This window comes from Thamnophis sirtalis, unplaced genomic scaffold (assembly GCF_051295495.1).
Source record: "Thamnophis sirtalis isolate CommonGarterSnake01/CBP01778 unplaced genomic scaffold, rThaSir2_p1.2 scaffold_3, whole genome shotgun sequence".
Classification (NCBI taxonomy): Eukaryota; Metazoa; Chordata; class Lepidosauria; order Squamata; family Natricidae; genus Thamnophis; species Thamnophis sirtalis.
This window is the reverse complement of record NW_028261383.1, coordinates 37333941-37356037: the sequence shown is the minus strand read 5'-3', so window position 1 is coordinate 37356037 and position 22097 is coordinate 37333941. Positions and strand designations below refer to the sequence as shown.

The 22097-nt window shown below is 45.7% G+C and overlaps 1 protein-coding gene across 1 annotated transcript in view; it reads right to left on the bottom strand.

The window, feature by feature from the left end:
- The window catches only part of LOC106549253 (G protein-coupled receptor 22-like), a 65502-nt gene extending 48427 nt beyond the window's left edge, over positions 1 to 17075 (bottom strand). The window contains exon 1 of the mRNA XM_014066852.2: positions 16906 to 17075. The gene's annotated coding sequence lies outside the window, so the exon portion shown is untranslated. The remainder of the gene's footprint in view (positions 1 to 16905) is intronic.
- Positions 17076 to 22097: the final 5022 nt, after the last annotated feature.

Genomic DNA, 22097 nt, shown 5'->3' with positions numbered 1-22097 from the left:
TGAGGGGGTGGCCCACGGAAAGGGTAGCGGAAGAATTCCGTCCATTTAAAGTGCGACAAGCCGAACTCGCCCTTCACGGGGGGTGTCTTGTCTGGGGGGATAGGGTAGTGATCCCCACAGCCCTGCGGGCACGAATCCTGCCTGCACTCCATAAAAACCACCCAGGCATAGCGCGAATGAAAGCGTTAGCCCGTAGCTATGTGTGGTGGCCCTTGCTAGATTCCGAAATCGCAGATTATGTAGGCCGATGTAGAATATGCCAAAATTCTAGGCCGAATCCCCCCACAGCCGCTCCTCGCGAGTGGGAAATCCCTAGAGGCCCATGGTCCCGTTTACATATTGATTTCGCCGGTCCCTTTCACGGCCGAAACTTTATGATAGTGGTAGATGCTTACTCTAAGTGGGTGGAGCTGGTAATCATGACCTCCACCACAGCGGAGAGTACAGTGAGGGCCCTGCGTAAGATGTTCGCTACCCATGGGTTACCGGATGTGATAGTTTCCGATAACGGGCCCCAGTTTACCTCCACCACGTTCCAAGAATTCCTGGCCGAGCAAGGAATCAGACACGCGGCCACAGCCCCCTATCACCCAGCTAGTAATGGCCGGGCGGAGCGCGCAGTTCGCTCAGCGAAAGAAGCCTTGGGCCGCATGGGCCAGGGCGACTGGCAAGAAAGAGTGGCGGCTTACCTCTTGAGCCAGCACTCCATACCCTGCCCAACGACTAATAAAAGTCCCGCGGAGCTCTTGATGGGTAGGAGATTGCGAACATCCTTAGACAGACTCCATCCACTTTACGCAGGGGAGCTGCCGAGCAACCTGGGGGCCCTCCCTTCCCACGCGTTTAAGTTAGGGGATCCTGTATGGGCCCGTTCTTTTTCTGGGGATCCACGGTGGGTTCCCGCAACCATCACAGCCCTGACTGGCCCCTGTTCCTTCAGGGTCGGCCTGGCCGACGGAATACAATGGAGGCGCCACGTGGACCAATTAAGGCGTCGTCTTCCCGCGGAAACAGACGGCCCAAGTTCCCCAGACACCCGCTCTCAGCCGGAGCCACCTTCGTTGACTCTTTTCCCTACGGACCGTTTCCAACCGGGGAACGGGAGACAAGCCGATGCGAACTTTCCGAACAGGCGCACCTCACCCGGCTAGTCCCTTCCTCGAACCCCTTATCGAGACTCTGAACCTACACCCCTACCGGACTGCACGGAGCCGCTACCGGACACTCCGGCCGCCACGGAAACACCGCCCCGGACAGATGGACTTCGGGCACGGGGCCCGGGGCCAGCGCTTTCTCACGGGACCGCACCGCAGGTTCACCGCCCCACCACAGACACGCCTCCGCCGGCGGCTTCCCCCCCGTCGACGGCCGCCGGGGAGCCACGAAGATCGGGACGAGAACGCCACCGTCCCGCCTACCTACAAGACTATGTTTGCCCTTCCTAAAGGAACTCTTTGACTGGGGGGGGAGGGGTGTTGAATACTAGCGCGGGAAATACGAACGCGTGTATAAAGGACTCCTCTCCTGATTGGTTCCCGGGCAGAGCCGGTTCAATCTTCACCCTGATTGGTCGAGCTACTCGACGCCCCATTGGCTCCTCGTTCAAACCCGGGGGTATAAATGTTTGGCGCGAACCACGCCACGTTGAATCGCAGTTTACTATGAGCTGAATAAAGTCACTTCCTCATACTTTCTTGTCGCGTCCTTCCCTTCGCTCCAAGATACAAAACCCACCTTGGAAGGATGGAAGGCTGAGTCAACCTTTGAGCCGGTGAGATTTGAACCACTGAACTGCAGTTAGCAGTCAGCTCAAGTGGCCTGCAGTACTGCACTCTAACCACTGCGCCACCTCGGCTCTTGTTCTCAACCAGGGGTGGGTTCTGGCAGGCACTATTGCTGATTTGCTTGTGTGCATGCTGTGCGCTTGATGCATACTGTGTGCACATACGCAGTGCAGTTAAAATTGTTCTGCGCATGCACAAAACTGAAAAACAAGATGGCGGCACCTATGGTGCTGCCCGGAGAACCAGTTCAGGGGCATGGCAGGCCTAGGTCATTGCCTGTTCCAGTGACCAGGCCGCCAAACTACTCTACCAGTTCAGATGAACCGGTCCGAGCTGATAGGAACCCACCACTGTTCTCAACTCTTAGTGACCACATAGATTTTTGTCCATGACAATCTGTCCCTCCTAAATTTGCTCTTTTGAGTGACATTGAGAGAAATTAAACGGAGAATGGGAGGATCTTTAAAAGCTTTTGAATCCTTCTCTTCAATTCTGTGTAAATTGGTCCTAAAATGGCTAGTTACTAGGTGGACAGGTATATATTTAAATAGAGGGATCTTGTAGATTTATTTCGCTGGGCTATCGTTGAGCTAAAAGTTGGACTGCCTTTTTGCATTTACAGAGAACCATAGGTGAAGCATTTCACAGCAGTGGTTTCACACCGTGCATTGTTAGCAGTGGCTGGGTGAAAAGCCGGTGCCCCTTAATGAGGGATTACAAAGCATTATATGTATTTAAAAGGTGTTAAAGAAAAACACCCCAAGTCAGAGATGATGGATGAGGAGATAAAACTGAGCTGCTAAAAATGAAACCTATAACCCCTGTCCCTATTTAATCATACATAAATCCGTAAGACTCAGCAACTTACTTCCTAGCATCAGAGCCCAATCCTAGAAATTGGGCTACCAGATCTGCCATGCAAAAATTCAGGTGATCACTAGTTGGCAGCAAAGAGGTGCAGAAAACTTAATTCTTTATTGTTATGTGGTGGTTTGCAAACTAGAACTGGTAGCTTTATTACAAATCGTAACTCATTCCAGGTGAAATTGGCTGTTGTCAAGATCAGTTGGAATAGCAATCTCTAGTGGCTCATTATTCTTGCTTCTTTTACATGCCAAATTCTTATCTCATATTTTTAATCTAGGGTGTTGTTTTTTTTACTACAGATAATTTTTTTTAAAGACAATGTAAAAAACAAACAAACAAAAATGATACAATTTCTGGAATTTCTAATGCATTTACAGTTACCTGCATACCCACTTAGCATATATTTTACCTAAGCAAGACTATGCAAAGAGAAATAAATAGTTATAGTTAGTCTTGTATGCCGCCCACTCCCGGAGGACTCCGGGCGGCTTACAATAAAAAGGGGAAAGGGAATAAATAAGACAAACAACAATTTAAAATACAACAACATTCATAGTTACCGTGGGGCTGGATACTTCAACAGCCCCCGGCCTGCCGGAGCAGCCAAGACTTAGTGGCTTTACGGAAGGCCGTAAATATAGTTTGGCTTTTAAATATAGTTAAAATTGCTTTAGGCCAAGAACATGCATGTTGAGTAGTACTAGATACTTTTCTTCTCTTGTAAACACTCCTTTGTTTTTAGGACATTCGTACGCTGCTTCATATATTCTCTCTTATTCTATAAACCTTTCTCTTTTTTTTTTCAGGATCTCATCTGCTCCATCTAACCACATTTTTCTTCTCTTTCTCTATCTTCCCCTTCTTTTCTACCTGTTCACTCAACCATTGTATATTTGTTTGGTGATTCAGTTCTCATTCATTATTCTTTATGTTAGCCATTTCAGTACATTTCTTTCATATCAAACCCTCACTTCTCTATTGTATCCATGTTCATTCACTGCCTAGTCATTCTTAATCTTATTTCCTGCTTTACATTTTCCTAAGTAGCCAACTCTCACTGTGAATTCAACTTAAACTTCATTTTAGCTTGTTTGAACGAGCATTCATTCCTTGCGATAGTCTGTGTACTACTCACAACTCTGCTACCAGCATTATGGTGTCTAAAATTTATTTGTCCACATTCTCAACTTTATTAAACATTCTACGAAAGTATGCACCATTTAGTTTTTATGCCATTTATATATGACTACCGGAACTTGTTAGAATAAAATAGAATATGCAAGCAAGGTATTAAACTAGGATATTAAACAAAGATAATTAGAGGACCATATGCTAAAATATATAAAGAACGGTTGCTGAAATTGTGTATGTCTAGTCTGATGAAAAGAAGGACTAGGGGAGACATGATAGCAGTGTTCCAATATCTCAGGGGTTGCCACAAAGAAGAGGGAGTCAAACTATTCTCTAAAGCACCTGAGGACAGAACAAGAAGCAATGGATGGAAACTAATCAAGCACAGAAGCAACTTAGAACTAAGGAGAAATTTCCTGACAGTGAGAACAGTTGATCAGTGGAACAACTTGCCTCCAGAAGTTGTGAATGCTCCAACACTGGAAGTCTTTAAGAAGAGATTGGATCACCATTTGTCTGAAATGGTATAGGATTTCCTGCCTAAGCAAGGGGTTGGACTAGAAGACCTCCAAGATCCCTTCCAACTCTACTATTCTATTCTATTCTATTCTATTCTAGTCTAGTCTAGTCTAGTCTAGTCTAGTCTAGAATAGTCTAATCCATTCCATAGGGAATCTTGCAAACCAACTTGTTGTTGCCTCCTCTCCTCTAACTAGGAGGCATATAAAATGTACAGAAACAGACTTTTTTTAAACCAACCCCCCCCCTCCCAAAAAACCAGATAGTTCTTCTCCCACGGCCATTTGAAGATTGGTGACTGGAGAATTTCACAGTCCCCCCCCCCCCAATCAGCATCACAAACCTCCTTTACTTAAAGGTCAAAGAAATCACGTCCCAGCTGCTTAGCCATCCTCACACCCACTTTGGTAACTTACTAGTGCACCACACACCCTCCCATATGTGTTTGCATGTAAATTAATACAGGCTTTTAAGAGCCCGACATCACAGCAACCCGCTATCGAAGCTAATGAAGCAATGTCAACTGTCTGCTCCGAGGCTAATGAGCTCGGTGGGTGCTCTTGAATCCAGGCAGGCCATTAGGACACAGATGCTTCAGAGGCTGGGCAAATAAAGCAGGACAGTGGGCTGGAAGAAAGCGGGGAATTACTGTTTATTCTTGACACCCTTCCCCTTCTTGGAAAGAACCAGAAATAAGGGAAATTGCTGCTTGCATTATCTTGGTCAGTCTCGGTTTCTCAGCAGATGATGAGAATTAAAGAAGACTGCAGAGATTGTAGCTATTTAGGGTGGCTATGGACAGACTCTGCTAACATAAGGCAGAGTGAGAAGATGAACTCAGGCAGCAGATGCCAGGCAGTGAAGTACTCTTGGCCTCCTTGCTGTGTTCGTCCCACAATCCCAGCTTAGAGGTCAGCGAGAGGAACACTCGGTCCTTCTCTCCATTTAACAGTAATAAATTAAAGTTTGCTGGCTGGTCACACCTGGAAAATCACATCCAATTTTGGTCACCATGATGTAAAAAATATGTGGAGCAGGGGTGAAATTCAGCAGGTTCTGACAGGTTCTGGAGAACCGGTAGCGGAATTTTTGAGTAGTTCAGAGAACCGGCAAATATCACCTCTGGCTGACCCCCGAGTGGGGAGGGAATGGGGATTTTGAAGTAGTCTTCCCCTGGCACGTCTACCAAGCCGCGCCCACAGAACCAGTAGTAAAAAAATTGAATTTCACCACTAATGTGGAGACTCTAGAAAAAGCGCAGAGAAGAGCAACAAAGATGATTAGGGGACTGGAGGCTGAAACATATGAAGAACGCTTGCAGGAACTGGGTATGTCTAGTTTAAGAAAAAGAAGGACTTGGGGAGACATGATAGGAATGTTCCAATATCTCAGGTGTTGCCACAAAGAAGAGGGAGTCAAACTATTCTCCAAGGCACCTGAGGATGGAACAAGAAGCAATGGGTGGAAACTAATCAAGGAGAGAGCAAACTTAGAACTAAGGAGAAGTTTCCTGACAGTGAGAAAAAATTCATCAGTAGAACAGTTTGCCTCCAGAACTTGTAAATACTCCATGGCTGGAGAGTTTTAAGAGGCTGAACAGTCATTTCTCTGAAATGGTATAGGGCCATGATGGCGAACCCTTGGCACTTGTGCCAGAAGTGGCACGCAGAGCCCTCTCTGCTGGCACACACGCCATCGCTCCAGGTCAGATCTCCATGGTGTTTCTTTTGTGAGCATCTCAAAAGCTCATGAAAGAAAAAGATCTCACCTCTTGCCGCACTGCTGGTGTTGGGATCCCCCACCTCCCCCTGCCCAGATGGTCTTCAGGTCTCTGCTACACATGTCTATGCATGCACGCATTCGTGTGTGCGCATGCACCTTTCAGTTTGGGCATGCGTGCATAGGCGGTTTGGACACTTGATGTCTAAAAAGTTTGCCATCACTGGTATAGGGTCTTCTATTTGAGCAAGGGTTGCATACCTCCAAGGTCCATTCCAACTCGGTTATTCTGTCACAACTTCCCAAACAAGGTAAGGTATAGAGGAAAGGGAGGCAGAATTACAGTAATTACCCCACTTGAATAACATGGTTTTGCCTAAGCTAGAATTCCAATTCCTATTGGTTTAGGAGCTACCTTTTTCTTGCTTTTAAGAGCGTGGCCAGAGCCATACTCCCAAAACAAAGAACATGTTTTACTGGAAGATCCCATTCTGGGACCCACAGACTCTGCCCCTCATTTAGATCCCAGGACTGCAGTGCAGACGAACGAGAGGCCAAATAAACTGAAGACAGATTGAGCTAAGTGAGTTGCAGTCTGATAGGACTCACGACACGTCTCACAAACAAATAAATCTAACTTGTAAAATAAAGTGGATGTGACTGAAGTCGCTCATCATTGAAACATTTTGTCCTAATATTTCTTAAAGGTCTAATTCTCTGTTCTATAAATTTTTCATAAATCCATTTATTTCAGCCATCTCTGATCTGGCACCCACTGCATCTGTTACTGTGGTTCCCCCAAAATAAGATAGAGCCTTATTTTCTTTTGACCCCTGAAATAAGTGCTTGGCCTTATTTTCGGGGAGGTCTTGTTATTATTTTTGAGGCGAAGGAGGCGGTGAGCATGGTCACCTGATGGCTGCTGCTGTGTTGCAATATTTTGGGGAGGGCTTATTTTCGGGGGAGGGCTCGATTGGGCTTATTATCATGGGGAGGTTTTGTTTTCAGGAAAACAGGGTAGAACTACAGTCTTCAGCATTCCCTGGCAGCTTGGCTGATTCTAACAAATGGGACCTAGATGACGACAATTCTGAGAAGGTTTGTTTCTTGTCCAGACCGAAGTTACATCAACCTCATTTTGATTTGGGGCAATAATTTTTCTGTATGTTTGTGCCATACTTTGAACCCAAACCAACGAACCAACAAAATTTTAGTCTAGTGTGTTACATTCCTCCAACCAGTGAGATTGGTTGGTTTATGGCTCGATGTAGCATAAAAATCCAAAATTGAGAAAAATCAATGGACAGTTATCAAACTATAACGGGCCATCAAAGCCAACTCTCCATTTGGTGAAGGACTCCCTGAAGCAACTTTTATTTATTTGTACAATTTATCAGCTGCGAATCTTGCGGCACGATAACTGGGTGGCTGACAGTATTAAATTATAAATCTGTATAATTTATAATAATATAAATACAGTACTATAAAACCAGCCTAGCTAAACAGATGGGGGGAGGAAGAATGATGACAAGGGGAGGGGGTCGCTGTTCTGACCTGTGCTTCCTTAAAAAGCAAGAAGCAGAGTCTTGGTACTGGCAAAACCTCTTTTATTTACACAACTGTAAATTCCTTTCATTCACAGTCAGCAAGGCTTGGCAAACAGTCTTTCAGAGGAATATTTATCAACATGAACCTTATCTCACATGGCGATCTGCCAGATAACTAGTTTCCAAACACTGGGCAAGGCAACACTTGACACAGAGTCTCTTATAATCACAGAACTTTCCATTCTTGAAACAACTGAAGGAATGAACTGTTTCCTGCAAAAGCCCCCTCCTCGTTTGCTCCTCTTTTGTTTCCTATGGGAGGGGCCAATCACCTCCAAGGTGTGGCTTTATTCTAAAGTTGACCCTGCTTTCTTAGTTGTTCTTGTCTTCTGGCAGCTCTGCACATGTGCACACTAGGAATAGGCTCCAACTGTTCCTCTGCCTCACTGCTCTCTGGCTCCCTCTATGCCTCCAACACAGAGCTTTCCTCAGCCCCCCAGAACTGGCCCATGTTCTTCCACAGCCTCCTCACTGTCCGATTCTGCTGCCAGAGTCTCTGCTGGCTGCCGGCGGGCCACAAAAGTGGGATCTGTTGTTAATCTATCAAAACATCCCCATTGTGAAAACCCTTCATTGGACCCCCCCAAGGCAGCTGGTAGAGCCAGGTCTTTAAGCTCTTGAGGAAGGTCAGAGATGACCTTACTTTGGTCAGGGGCAACAGCAGAGAAGGCTCTTCTGGACCCCACCAGCTGGCATTCCCTGGTGGATGGAGTCCACAGTATGCCTCCTCTGCGGACACAGATGGGGCAAGCCAATCCTAATGGGATGAGATGGCCCCTCAAGTAGCCTGGGCCCATGCCACAACAGGCTTTAAATGTGATTACCAACACCTTGAATTCCACCCGGAAGGCGGCTGCCAGCCAATGCAGCTTGTGAAGCAGTGGTGTTACATAAGCCACTCTTGGGGCCCCAAGAACTGCCCGTACTGCTGGGCTCTGCATCAGCTATAGCTCCCAAGCACTCTTCAAGAGTAGCCTCATGTAGAGAGCATTGCAATAGTCCAGCCATGAGATGATTAGGGTGTTTCCCTGAAACTAAGACAGGGTCTTATTTTCTTTTGAGCCCTGAAATAAGAGCATGGCCTTATTTTTGGGGAGGTCTTATTTTTGAGGTGCAGGAGTCAGCTAGCATGGTCACCTCATGGTTGCTGCTATGTTGCAATATTTTCAGGACGGGCTTATTTTCAGGGTTTATTTTAGTGCATGCTCTCAAAAGCCTGATTAGGCTTATTATCCGGGGAGGTCTTATTTTGGGGGAAATAGGATAGGGATTGAGTGACTGTGTTTGATAGTTGATTGCTCAGTTAACCAGGAGTAAGAATGTTCTTCAAACACAGACCAGGCATTCATTATTCTCACCACTTTATGTCACCCTTATGGAAAGAGAAAGGTGTGCCCTCTCCAAAAAGATCTAAATATTGCAATGCTTTGTATGAATCCATAAAATTATCTGGCCTGGAGCACGACGAATATTCGTGATATGAAAATGTACTTCTTTCTCAACAGCTACTGCAGATGATACTACTGGTTTTCTGTTAAAAACAGTATGTAAACATTACTTTTAAAAAAGAACACCAATAGTATACTTCAGTGTTCATTTTTCTCACCTTCTAAAACATCTATCAGTTCTTTGTGTTATAGAACTTGACAGAAACAGTATATGCAATGCAATGCAATGAGGGAGGGAAGCGAATGGTATTTTAATTCAACTAAAGTAATTATGCATAAAAAGATTTCATCAGTAATGGCTTTTTTAAAATACTTCAAACTAGGGGGAGTACTCTATTTCTTTGTGAGATAAAAACGTTCCTTTATGCAGTGCCAAGGTCATCTTGTTTGATACACCACATCTCCAAGAAAAGAGTCAGTAAGTGATCAAAATTTGCTGCAAGGCTTGCTATGAATGGAACTATGAAGAGTAGAACGGGGAATTCATCATAGCTGCTAAGCTGAGCTGTGAACACGTCAGCTCTCCCAGGTAAAACCAGGCGGGAAAACACAACTCGATGAATTAATTCTACTTCTTAGGATGGCATTAACAGAACCTTGCAAGTTTGAAAGTATAAACTTCCCGCCACCACTTTTAAATGCTTCATCTGTTAGGGTGGGTCCTTCCTAAGTTTCTTTCTCTGGCTGGAAAGCCACTAGGGGCGCCCTGCCTCTCTTGTCTGATTGCTTCCTAGGCCAGGGGCCATCAACCTTTCAGACCTCAGGGACCACTAAATTCATAATTTTAAATCCCACGGACCACTAATATGAATTAATGGCGGGATGGGGTCCTTCAGGCACTTAGCTTGGCCGCCTGTTGGCGGAGAGAAGCGCCTGGGGTCAACCCTAGGTTTGCTGTCCGTTGCAGCTAGGAATCTCAAATATGGCCAAGAATGAATGTTTGTCTTGTAGCCAGCCTGCGCGCTAGATCGCCCCCCTGCAAACTCTTTCAAGGAGCCAGGCCAAAGTTTCTTGCACCACTCACTAAGGTACCTGGTCTCCCATGGAGCTACTAAAGAGGCAGACAAGCTAAGTGCCTGAAGGACCCCATCATGTCAGCGAGCGGGAGCAAATGCTTCTGCAGGGCATATCCAGCCCAGGGGCCATCATTTGAGGATCCCTGATTTAGTGCAATATAAAAAATGCAAAGATTTTTCTGTGGACCACCAACATTTTCTCATGGACCACCAATTGGTGACCGCTGTCCTCGGCAGCATCTCTTCCCCAAGGCCATCTACACATCCCATTATAGAACAGTTGGATGTGTGCAGATGCATAAACTTTTATTGTCCAGATGTGGAGTAACACTTTACAGAAAGCTGCACATTGTGGATACACCATGATTGTTCTTTTTCTCCCCAACTTTATTTTGTAAAAAATCCAATGTATGGAATATCCATGTCCAAGATACTACTATATTACATTTTCACACAATAAGTGCCCTATCAAAACCCTTGAGATTCACATTAAACACGTTTTTCCCAACTTCCTGATCTCCAAATGTGTTGTATTTCAATACCTGCAACAGCAGGTTCATGATTCTTTGGAGAGGGGTTCTGTGAATTGCAGTATAAACCTTGGAAGAGGTTGGGATCAACCATTAAGAAATCACTAAGCTATGTAATGCAAATTCCCCCCAAAATCTATTGTGTGTTAAAAAAAAATTAACATTAGCTTGAAGAAAAAAGAGCACTGGATAATATGCTGAAAGACCTTGGGCATAGAAACACTTGTTTAAAAAAAAAAGGCCACCAAGCACTACTTTCTACACTTCATTTCTTCCATAAACTGAATCATACTCAAAGATCACAGTTTTCAGAGAACTGAATTTACCACAATCTTGGTAAATCCAAATTTACTTCTGGGTTATTATCAAGGGCCTTTCTTGATTCCCCGTTATTTAACAAAAAAATACTAAAAGTGGGATATAAATCCTTAAAGTACAGGCAGTCCTCGAGTTATGACCATTGAGCCAGGCCTTTATGGTCATATGTCACTACAACAGTAAAGCAGGTCACCCTGTAGCTGGACCTGATTTTACTATGGAGGGCAGACTAACATGGGGATTTTGAACCTGGGTCGTAAGTAGCTTTTTGGATGCTAAGTTACCAATTGTAGTAAGACTCCATGTATTAAAAAGAAAGCATAGTGAAACATTGTGTAAAAGGACTACATGCTTAGTGTTAAAAAATTCGTTAGTAGAGGATGTGCTCAGAGTCATCTTTCTCTTTAATTTTAAGTATTTGTCCTCTAAACTTCATTAAGTGCAAGAACTGTAATAAGGTGTAAAGCACAATGAAAACAGTAGAACTGAGATACTTAAGTTTTGCCCACGATGGTCTTGGACTTTTACCAACATGGCAGTTCAGCCCTTCATCATCCCATATAGCATCTCTTTTCACTTTGTAAAAAACTAGTATCAAGTATAGGTTCCACCTGGATTTCATAGCCTCAACTTCCAAAATTTTGAGCCATGCGATTACTTCCTTCGATAGGACCAATTTTCATCCTAATGAACACTGCAGCAACCCCACAATCACATGATCAAAATTCAGATGATTGACAACTGGGATCACCTTTTGCAACCTTCTGACAAGCAAAGCCAATGGGGAAGGCAGATTCCCTTCACAACTATGTAGCTAACTTAACGACTGCAGTGATTCACTTAACAACATGGCATAGGTTCTTCCGCTTGAGCAGGAGGCTGGACTAGAAGACCTCCAAGGTCCCTTCCAGCTCTATTCCTCTTCCTCTTCCTCTCCTCTCCTATCTGTGGAAGGACGGGTAATAAAATGGGGCAAAACTCATTTAATAACGGTCTCACTTAGCAACAGAATATTTTTGGCTCAACTGTGATCGTAAGTCGAGGACTACCTGTACTAAAGCCTAGGTAAACCTCCATTTAGACATGAGGTCTCTGAGATTAGTAACCTCCTTAAAGGAAGGCAAGGCATGAATGCAATGAACAAGCGATGGTCTCTAGGTCTTGCACAAAATGGTGGCCTCATTGAAGATTGTCTTTGGCTCTCCTCTCCATTCGTGTTCGGTTTTTGAGCATTGCATTCCCATTATTTTCTAATGGAAAATTTACATGCGTGAATGCTCGCTACCCTCTCCAAGATAATACATTTCTGTGCAAGGAAATGATCACCAGCGTTTGCACAAAAAAAAGATGCTGATGCTGAATTTCCCCCTGAATATTAAGAAAGGAAAGAAATAATGAAAGCAATTCTGGTCATGGAAATCACAGTTGAACAGAAGGGCAGTTGTTCACACACCAAGCAAGGAGAGCAGTAATTATTCCCTCATATTTATTCTCAGCTGCTATCCATTCACATCCACCCTGGTCTCAGGACACTCAACATATTCAGGATCCTCTAGGAATTTGACTTATTCCTCCTTTAAAGCTATCCAGATCAGGAACAGTAAACACATTTTGTAACCCAGAATTTCACTGGCTGACTATGTACTCCTTAAAGACCTTCATTTAACCTGGTTTGAATCTCCAAGCACAAATCTGTTGAATGCCCTGGGTTCTAATTTCATGAGTAAAGAAGAACCAAAAACTTCAATCCACTGTTTTAATGCAAAATGTTTGGAGGTAAAGAATAATTCTTGTCATCAACCCTTTCCCCCAAACTTTAAGTAAGTTTGTTTTCATCTCGCACGTAAAAATAACTATAGTTCCTGGATCCTTTACATTGCCTTTTTTAAACCCTTTCCATCAATATAGATTTCCAAGGAAAGATCACTTCACTTGTTTCAGATGTTCAGTAGATAATTGAATATGTGATAAGAATATAGGCTATGTTTCAAGAATGATGGTGGTCCATCAGTCAGACATCCCTTGTCCCAACAGAGAAATATTTGTAGCTCAGGGTTCAACTGTTGAGTCCTTGGTGCTCTCTGAGCTTGGTTGTTTTAACAGATTAACAGAGTTGGAAAGGACCATATAGGTCATCTAGTCTAACCCCCCGCTCAAGCAGGAGACCCTACACCATTTCTGACAAATGGCCATCCAATCTCTTCTTGAAAGCTTCCAAGGGATGAAGCTCCCACAACTCCCGAAGGCAAGCTGTTCCATTGGTTGATTGTTCTTCTCACTGTCAGAAAGTTCCTCCTTATTTCCAGGTTGAATCTCTCCTTGGTCAGTGTCCATCCATTATTCCTAGTGTGGCCTTCAGGTGCTTTGGAGAATAGCTTGACCCCTTCCTCTCTGTGGCAGTCCCTCAAATTTTGGAACACTGCTATCATGTCTCCCCTGGTCCTTCTCTTCACTAGACTAGCCATGCCCAGTTCCTGTAACCGTTCTTCATATCTTTTAGTCTCCAGTCCCCTAATCATCCTGGTTGCTCTCCTCTGCACTTTTTTTAGAGTCTCAACATCTTTTTTATAGTGTGGTGACCAAAACTGGACGCATTATTCTAGGTGTGGTTGAGTAATGAAATGTCTGCAAAAAAACAACCAAGCTCAGAGAGCACCAAGGACCTGTAATTGCTTGGTCACTTATTCCCAAACTTATTTTAATTTTTAATATCTCCACCTCAACTGGAAGAGTATTTCTAGAGGTAATAAAAATCCACAATACAGATTGTGCACTTTGAGGACAGAAAAGGGAATCATAAAATCCAGCCTTCTTTTCAAGGTGAAACCCTCCACAAATTAATATTCCCTCTCTCATTTCCATTCACAGGTGTGAGCCAAAGGACAGAAGGTTTGATGGAGAAGGGTAACAATTTAGCCAGCTAACCTAACTCTTGAAGTCCCCAACATCAATGCTAACATTGTTTCTGGGCACCTCACCACCCATCATTTATCCTCCCAGGCTCTGCAATTTGGCAAAGAGACATTGCTGTCTTCATTTTATAAGTGAAGCAGGAAAGAGACTGACTTAGCTACAGTCAAGGCATGAGTCTGTTTAGAGTTGTTAGCAATAATAAATCAAAGGCAGACAATCTAAGGAAAAACACAGACATTCTCATGGGACCACACTTCATCCACAGTAGACTAGGATAACTAATTTCCTCGATTTAAAACCCTCCTGCCAATTCATTATTTCATGTCATTATTTCCTAAGTCCATTGCTGTCAATCGTTTTTTTTAAAGATTCCAATCTTGTAGCAAGATGAAGGTATAAATATATGTCAGCCCCCCACCCCCCCCCCCAAAAAACCCAACTCTGTCCTCTCTACCGTTTCTGGCCTAAAGCCCACTAAACAGATTTTGGATGCTCTACACTCACATCTGAGTACTTAATTTCCATGCAGAAAGTAAAGGGAAGACTTCTCGCATTGCCCAGGGTAAGAAGGAAAAAAGACAAATATAGATCACTAACAATTCAATTGTGCATTTTGGTTGTGGGAACTCTTAGATGACTTAGATAAGGGTAAAGGTTCCCCTCGCACATAAGTGCTAGCCGTTCCCGACTCTAGGGGGCAGTGCTTATCTTCGTTTCAAAGCCGAAGAGCCAGCGCCGTCTGAAGACATCTCTGTGGTCATGTAGTCGGCATGACTAAATGCCGAAGGCGCACAGAACCCGTTGCCTTCCCACCAAAGGTGGTCCCTATTTTTCTATTTGCATTTTTTATGTGCTTTTGAACTGCTAGGTTGGCAGAAGCTGGGACAAGTAACGGGAGCTCACTCCATTACACGGAGCTAGGGATTCGAACAGCCGAACTGCTGACCTTTCTAATCGACAAGCTCAGCGTCTTCGCCACTGAGCCACCACTCAGAGTCATGCATAATTGAGTGGCAAAAGGTTCATCAAGTCTCCTTAATAGGTGTGTGACACTGTGTATGCCAAGGACATGTGTTGCACTCACAGCCTTCCATTAAGATGTCCTCTTAAAATTACTAAATGGAACCACGTACATTTGTAAGCTGTTTTCCAGCAAAAAAATCCCCTAAAGTTATAGTAAAAATATATTAAACATCCAGTTATGGGTCCAGAAATAGCAAACCCCAAAACAACCAAGTCCAGCAAGCTGTGCCACAATATCATGTATACAAGCACAACAAATGATGCCCCAGACAACTTATCTGGGTATATATTGGCTATCCCAGTATTCCTCAACCTTGGCATCTTGAAGGTATGTGGACTTCAACTCCCAGAATTCCCCACTCCAACACATCTTCAAGCTCCCAAGGTTGACAAACGTTGGGCTAGACTGAGGGCCACAGTCAAACTATCCCCCTTCTCAATACCTTTTTCACCAACAGTCAAATGGAGGGGAGAACCTGCAAGAGGAATTCTGGCAAAGAATATATCAATATTTAATGTAAGCCACGCTCTGCTTCTCATGGAAAAAGTGTTGGATACTAATCCTATTTTGTATTTGCGTCACTTCTTTTTCTTCCCTATAGTTCTTTGCAACACCCTGGGCAAAGAGTGAAATTTTTGCCATGGTGTGGAGGCGGTGGTGAGGAGGACAAAGACAGTGAAGCAGATTGTTGTGGGTGTCAGAGGAGGGCAGGCCACACTGTACACCCAGAAAAATGTGTCTTTTTTCTCTCCCCCCCCCCAATAAGATGGTTGGGCTGGAATTCTTAAGATTTCTGGCATTGGTCGGGCTCTGCAGTCCAATTGAGTGTTTGCCCTGTTCAGAAACCAAGCAACCCGGATCTCCTCCCTAAACAAATGCTGGGGGCCCTCGGCTCTGACCCCACCAGGAACCCTGATTCTATACCCCCCCCCTTTCTCAACCTGGGGCTTTAGGGGTGTTTTGTACTGCAATCCTCCCCTTTGCTGCTGGTTATGCTAACGAGCTGATGGGAGAAGGGGCCAGGTTGCCTACTTCGGCCCCAGATGCCCAATTCAGAAAACCCCAAGCTTCCCAAGAAAGGAGAAAGTGTGTACACACACACACACACACACACACAGCCACCGCAACCGCACAACCGTGACAACCTCCTACCACACAACCCCGTTGGGACGTCGAGCACGCTAGCCGGCCTTTCCCTGCTATCTCTTGGCCCGAGCGGGCAGCGCAGCGCGCTCCCCCCTCCCCCGTCGTCGGCTTCCCCAGCCTGAGCCCCTGCGGGTGGGCAGCCCAAGGTCAGCCAGAAGCCGAGGGCTGCCTCCCCGGCTCGGACCGCTGCTGCAACTGCGGGGTCCGGCCAGTCTACTTGGCCTCACACACATACACACACACACGCCCGAAACGGCAGACTTATTCATACAGGCCAGGCCGGGCGGAGAACGACCGAAACCCCAAGCCCCCGTCACAACTACCGTGCCTCCAGTCGCGGGTCGGGTCGGGTTCACACAACTACCGTGTGTGGGGCGCCTCGCCTCGGAGGCGCGGGGTAGGCTTCACACTTTTTTCCCCAGCTTGGCGTCCTCCTGACAGACGGCTTGGGCTCCAAGTCCCATCTTCTTCAGGCGGCTCTCTGAAAAGGCGCCGAGCGAGGGCCGGCAGTCACGAGGGTCTGCCTTCAAGCGCGAGGCGAGGCGCCCTCCCCCGCCCTCCCAGAGGACACCCCAAAACATTTCTCTCAATCGGGAAGACACCCCCCCCCACACACACACGCACACATGGAACCCCGGAGATAATGACCCGCGTCAACCGAGGCTGCCCAAAGGCGCCCCTCGAGGCTGCCGCTTACTCGTGCGGTGAGGGGTGGTGGTGGTAGGTGGGTTTCTCCTCGCCTCGCCGTCTAAAACTCCGTGGAAGCCGCAACCTGGCTTGGTTCACCTCAGAGGTTTCCCTGCTGTCCGCCGCCGTCTCCAGAACGAGGCGTGAGGAAGGGGAGCGCGGGCGGGCGGGGGGGAGGGAGGAAAGGACTACTCACCTGGGGCCGGTGCTTGGCGTTTCAGCGACGGTGGCAGCGGTAGCGGTGGTGGTGCGAGCCCGGCTGCCGCATTTCCTTGGAGCAGCAGCCCGGGGACTCCCGTTTGCCATTCTCCTCATCCTCAGCAGCAGCAGCAACAGCATCGCCGTCTTGCCGTCGCCTCCTCCGTCTCCTCCTCCTCCACCTCCTCCCGGCGCCACCTTCCAGTTCGTCGGGCTTCGTTGTTCCCGCTCGGTCCAGAGACAGACCTTGCAGCCAGAGACGGGCTCGTAGCCGCGCCGCGCGCCACTGCCTGCCTCCACATCTGGAACCTGGACGCGCGCGCACGGTTTCCAAAAAAAAAAAAAAAAGATAGAAAGGGAGGAAGAAGAAGAAGAAGGGTGGGGGGGGGGAGGGAGCGAAAGGCAGACCGGGAACCCGTCGCGCCTCGCAGGTGGAAGGACCCTGGGCGCCCCGTCGCGAATTGACCTCGCTCCTGCTTTTAACTGTGAGGAGGGGGCGACCGAAGCCCTGATTGGATAAGGATTCCAGCTACCCTGCAACCCTCACCTCTGTCATCTTCCCCCCTCCCCCCCACCGTTCAAGGAGCGAACAGGGAGCCGCTCCCCCACCCTAAAGAAATGCCCAGTGGATACATCTGGGGTATTTGAAGGATCTGGAGGGCTCCAGGATTGTGTGTACAGTTAGTCCTCGATGTACAACAGTTTATTTAGTGACTCTTCAAAGTTACAAGGAAGGACTCCCTGGAGAAGAGCCTAATGCTGGGAAAGATTGAGGGCAAAGGCGATCAAACCAATCAGTCCTAGGGGAGATCAACCCTGACTGCTCTTTAGAAGGCCAGATCCTGAAGATGAAACTCAAATACTTTGGCCACCTAATGAGAAGGAAGGACTCACTGGAGAAGAGCCTAATGCTGAGAAAGATTGAGGGCAAAAGAAGAAGGGGACGACAGAGAATGAGGTGGCTGGATGGAGTCACTGAAGCCTTAGGCGTGAGCTTAAATGGACTGCAGGGGATGATAGAGGACAGGAAGGCCTGGCGGAACATTGTCCATGGGTCAGACATGATTTTGCAACTAACAACAACAACAAAGTTACAATGGTACGTGACTTATGACAGTTGCAGCATCCCCTTGGCCATGTGATTTACATTCAGATGCTTGACAACTGACTCATATTTATGACGGTTGCAGTGTTCCTGTGTCATGGGATCCCCTTTTGCAGTCTTCTGGCAAGCAAAGCCAATGGAGTAACCAGATTCACTTAACAACCAGATTACTAATTTAACAACTGCAGCGGTTCACTTAACAAAGGTGGCAAGAAAAGTTGTAAAAGGGGGCAAAACTCACTGAAGAAATTTCTCACTTAGCAACATAAATTGGGGCTCAGTTGTGGTCATACGTTGAGGACTACCTGTATGAAGCAGCGTTTTCTGCCCCTATAAAAGCCGGGTCCACCACCAAATCTGTTGAGGACGGAAAGACCCAATTGTTGCGCAGGGTTTTGAGAAGTTTGGACTATGGAATTGACCCACTTCGATCCAGATCTGCTCAAGAAGCGAGCTGAGGCTCAGGATCTTTCAGCCTAAAAACCATTGCTATGTATTTACTATTGCAGATGATCCATAATTCCTCCTGCTACTGAAGTTTTGGTAAACCACAAAGTGCAGTTTGTGTGGATTGTTGCAGCACAGGCAGCTTCCACATTGTCTTGCATGTGTGCGTGGCAATTGGGGGGAGGTGCCCGGGCTTCACCCAGCCCCAGTCTTGGTTATCTCACAGTGATAGGGTTTGGGCATGATTGCATACAGGCCCCAAGACAGTACCTTCATGTTAAGCCATCCTACAGCAAGCACAGAATCAATAAGCTTAGAGTGTATTCTTCTGAAGGAAAAAGGGAGGATTACCACTTGGTATCGAACTGAAGGAGTGCAAAGGACCCTTTTGTGGCTGGTGGATGGATAGTTAATGGTGGAAATAATGTTTTGCTCCTCAGTTGCCCAGAAAAGGCAGTCTATCAGTTCTCAAGAGAAAAATGCCTGTTCTTTTTCTGTCCTGCTATTCTAAAGCATTGTCTTGCTTCACTTGGTGAGAGCAGAAAACATGGGTGGTTTAAAACAGTGGATGATCTGGAAGTGCCCTGTGCATTTTAACTCTCTAGAACAGTGATGGCAAACCTTTTATCCACTGAGTGCCCAAACTGTGTGTGCGCGCACATGCTCAAACTGAAAAGTGTTTGTGCACGCGAACACGCACATGTGTGGACATGTGCACATGCATGCATGGACGTGTGTGCATGCGCAGCAGAGACCCGAAGACCAGCTGGCTGGGTGGAAGCGGGGCATCCCAACATTGGCAGCGCAGCAAGAGATAAAATCTTTTTCTTTTGTGAGCTTCTCTTTTGTTCTTTGCAGGGAAACAGAAACTCATGAAAGAAATGCCACGGAGATCTGACCTGAAGATCTGAAGGAAAGTATTGTGGATCACAGAAATTACTTATAGGGTTGTGAACAGGTTGCACTTACTGGAAGTGCATACATCTTAAGCTTGCCAAAATTGAGAAACACGGTTCTAGAAGACCCGTGAGACAACTTTGCTAACCTTTTGTCCTCGGTTCTGAGGGGAAGATGTTTCCAGGAAAAAAAATTGTAATTGTGCAAATTGCCTTTACAGAATTTCACGGGAGTCCAAATAATCATTCCTTCCTTGCCCACTGCTTCTTCCCTTTCCTCTCTCCTTGTGATTGAATAATTGTTAAGGGTTGAGAAGGCAGAACAACCGTCTCTTGAGCAGCACAGGACTCATTACAACCAGAGCAAAAAGCAGGGAAGAAGAGGAACAGAACAGCTTTTGAGGGGGCCACAACAGAAAAACCATTTCTATCCCCTTTGACCAATTTGTTCCTTGCAGCATCTCCTGAAAGGATTGTGGAGCATCTCCTGAAAGGACTGCAGAGCAGTGGTCACCAATCACGAGAAAATTTTGGTGGGCCGCAGAAAATTTATTTGCATTTTTTATATTGCACTAAATACTATTTATCTTTTTTTAAATTAAAAAAAATATAGTGGTCAGCGGGATTTAAAACTATGAATTTAGTGGTTCCTGAGATCCAAAACATTGGTGACCCCTGATGTAGAGATTCTCAGCCATCCAGGTCAGGGTTGTCCCAAAGGTGCTTTTTCAGGAGGCAACTGGACTGTCTTGTTTTTTTCTTTTGAAGACGTTTCGTTTCTCATCCAAGAAGCCTCTTCAGCTTTGACAGGATAGTGGGGAATTGCAGGATTTATACTCCTTGCACAGACAGCTGGTCATTTGCATCCTTTTAGAGGGTCCTTGAAGCACTTGGAGGTTTATCTGTGTCTCCAGGGTCACTTGAGTGGTGCTCCTGGTTCCTGTAGTCTCCAATTTTGTTTTTGTTTTCCTTTAGAAATCCATTCCGACTCCCACACCATTCAAAGGGCTTTCATCCTAAATTGTATAGCTAAAAGTCTGCAGAGATTTTCAGTCATACAGGTCATGGTTGTCCCAAAGGTGCTTTTTCAGGAGGCAGCTGGACTTTGTTATTTTTTTCTTGTTTTTTCTTGATTCTCCACTATCCTGTCAGAACTGAAGAAGCTTCTTGGATGAGAAGCGAAACATCTTCAAAAGAAAAAAAACAAGTTGCCTCCTGAAAAAAAACAACACTTCAGGGTCTCAGAAAGGAGACGACAGCTGGAAACACCTGGATTCTAATCCCCCACTCGGCATGACCTCCCTTAGGTGAACAGTGCCCAAGTGAACTCTTAACAACAAACGGGCGTGGAAAGGTATGTGTGCCCCCTGGAAAGATATGAAATCATCTAACGAATGCAATTTGTAGGCAATGCTGTGTATTTCTGCTTGGTTGATATAATGGGCAGAAATAACACTGCTGCGGTTCTAATAAAAGCCAATCCCCTTAAATGTAATACATGAATTCTGGCTGTACTTCTCCAAGTAATGCCCTAGAAAGAATGGAGAATTTTTCTTTCTTAGGAAAATTGCTTCTTAATGGCTTCGTGGAATGTCTGGTTTATGTCTGTATTTCTTTATTGGGAGCTAATGATTTGGAAAGATGTGCAGCCATGTTGGACCGAAATGCTTGGGAGGGGAAACCCATCCATCTTTGGAAGGTGATGTATTTTCTTCTTTCCCAGCCCTTGCAATAAGCCTGGCATAGAACCGGGACTCTGCAAAGAAAGCAATTGTGGAAACAAATTAAAAAGGGAAAAGGGGATGAGAGACAGAGAGAGCTTCAGGGATGCGCTGAAGATACATCTGTGGAACTTTGCTGGATAGCAGATGCACTGTCTAGTAAGGATGAATTTTTATTTATTTGTATTTCGTATTTCCTAACCGCCCATCTCCTTCAGAATATCTCTGAGAGTGAGAGAAGTTAAAAGAGTGAGTGTTTTTTCCAGCTGAACAGAGATAGTTAGTGATCAGATCCGGTGGTGAAATTATTATTTTTTTACTACCGGTTCTGTGGGGAAAGATATTGCAAAATCTCCATTCCCATCCCACTCTGGGGTCAGCCAGAGGTGGCATTTGCTGGTTCTCCAAACTACTCAAAATTTCCACTACCGGTTCTCCAGAACCTGTCAGAACCTGCTGGATTTCACCCCTGACCAGATCGGTAGGGCTTGCTGAGAACTGACAGACAATCAGAACACGCTCTTCTTCACCAATAGCGAAGCAGAGATGTCCCACCCAGGAAGAGCCAAGCATTTGTCCAGAATTGGTAGTCCTTAACTTACAACCACAATGGGGACCAGAACTTCCATGGCTAAGCAAGGTGATTGTTAAGGAAGTCCCTCCTAATTTTATTACCATTTTTGCCACCGTTGTTAACCAAATCACAGCAGTTGTTAAATGAATCATGAAGCTATGAAGGGAATCCAGCTTGCCCCATTGATTTGGTTTGTGAGAAGCTGACAGGGGGGGGGATCAATAACGACAATCAGTCGTTATTGATCCCCAATCAGTCCCCCCCCCATATCCTGCACCTGTCATAAATACATGCCAGTTGCCAAGTGCCTAAATTAAGATCACGTGAGTGTGGGGATGTTGCATTGGTCTTAAGTGTGAGGACCAATCATGTCACTTTTAGCAGTGCCATTGCAACTTTGAATGGTCTCTAACTGAATCGTTGTAAGTCAAAAACTACCTATGCAGG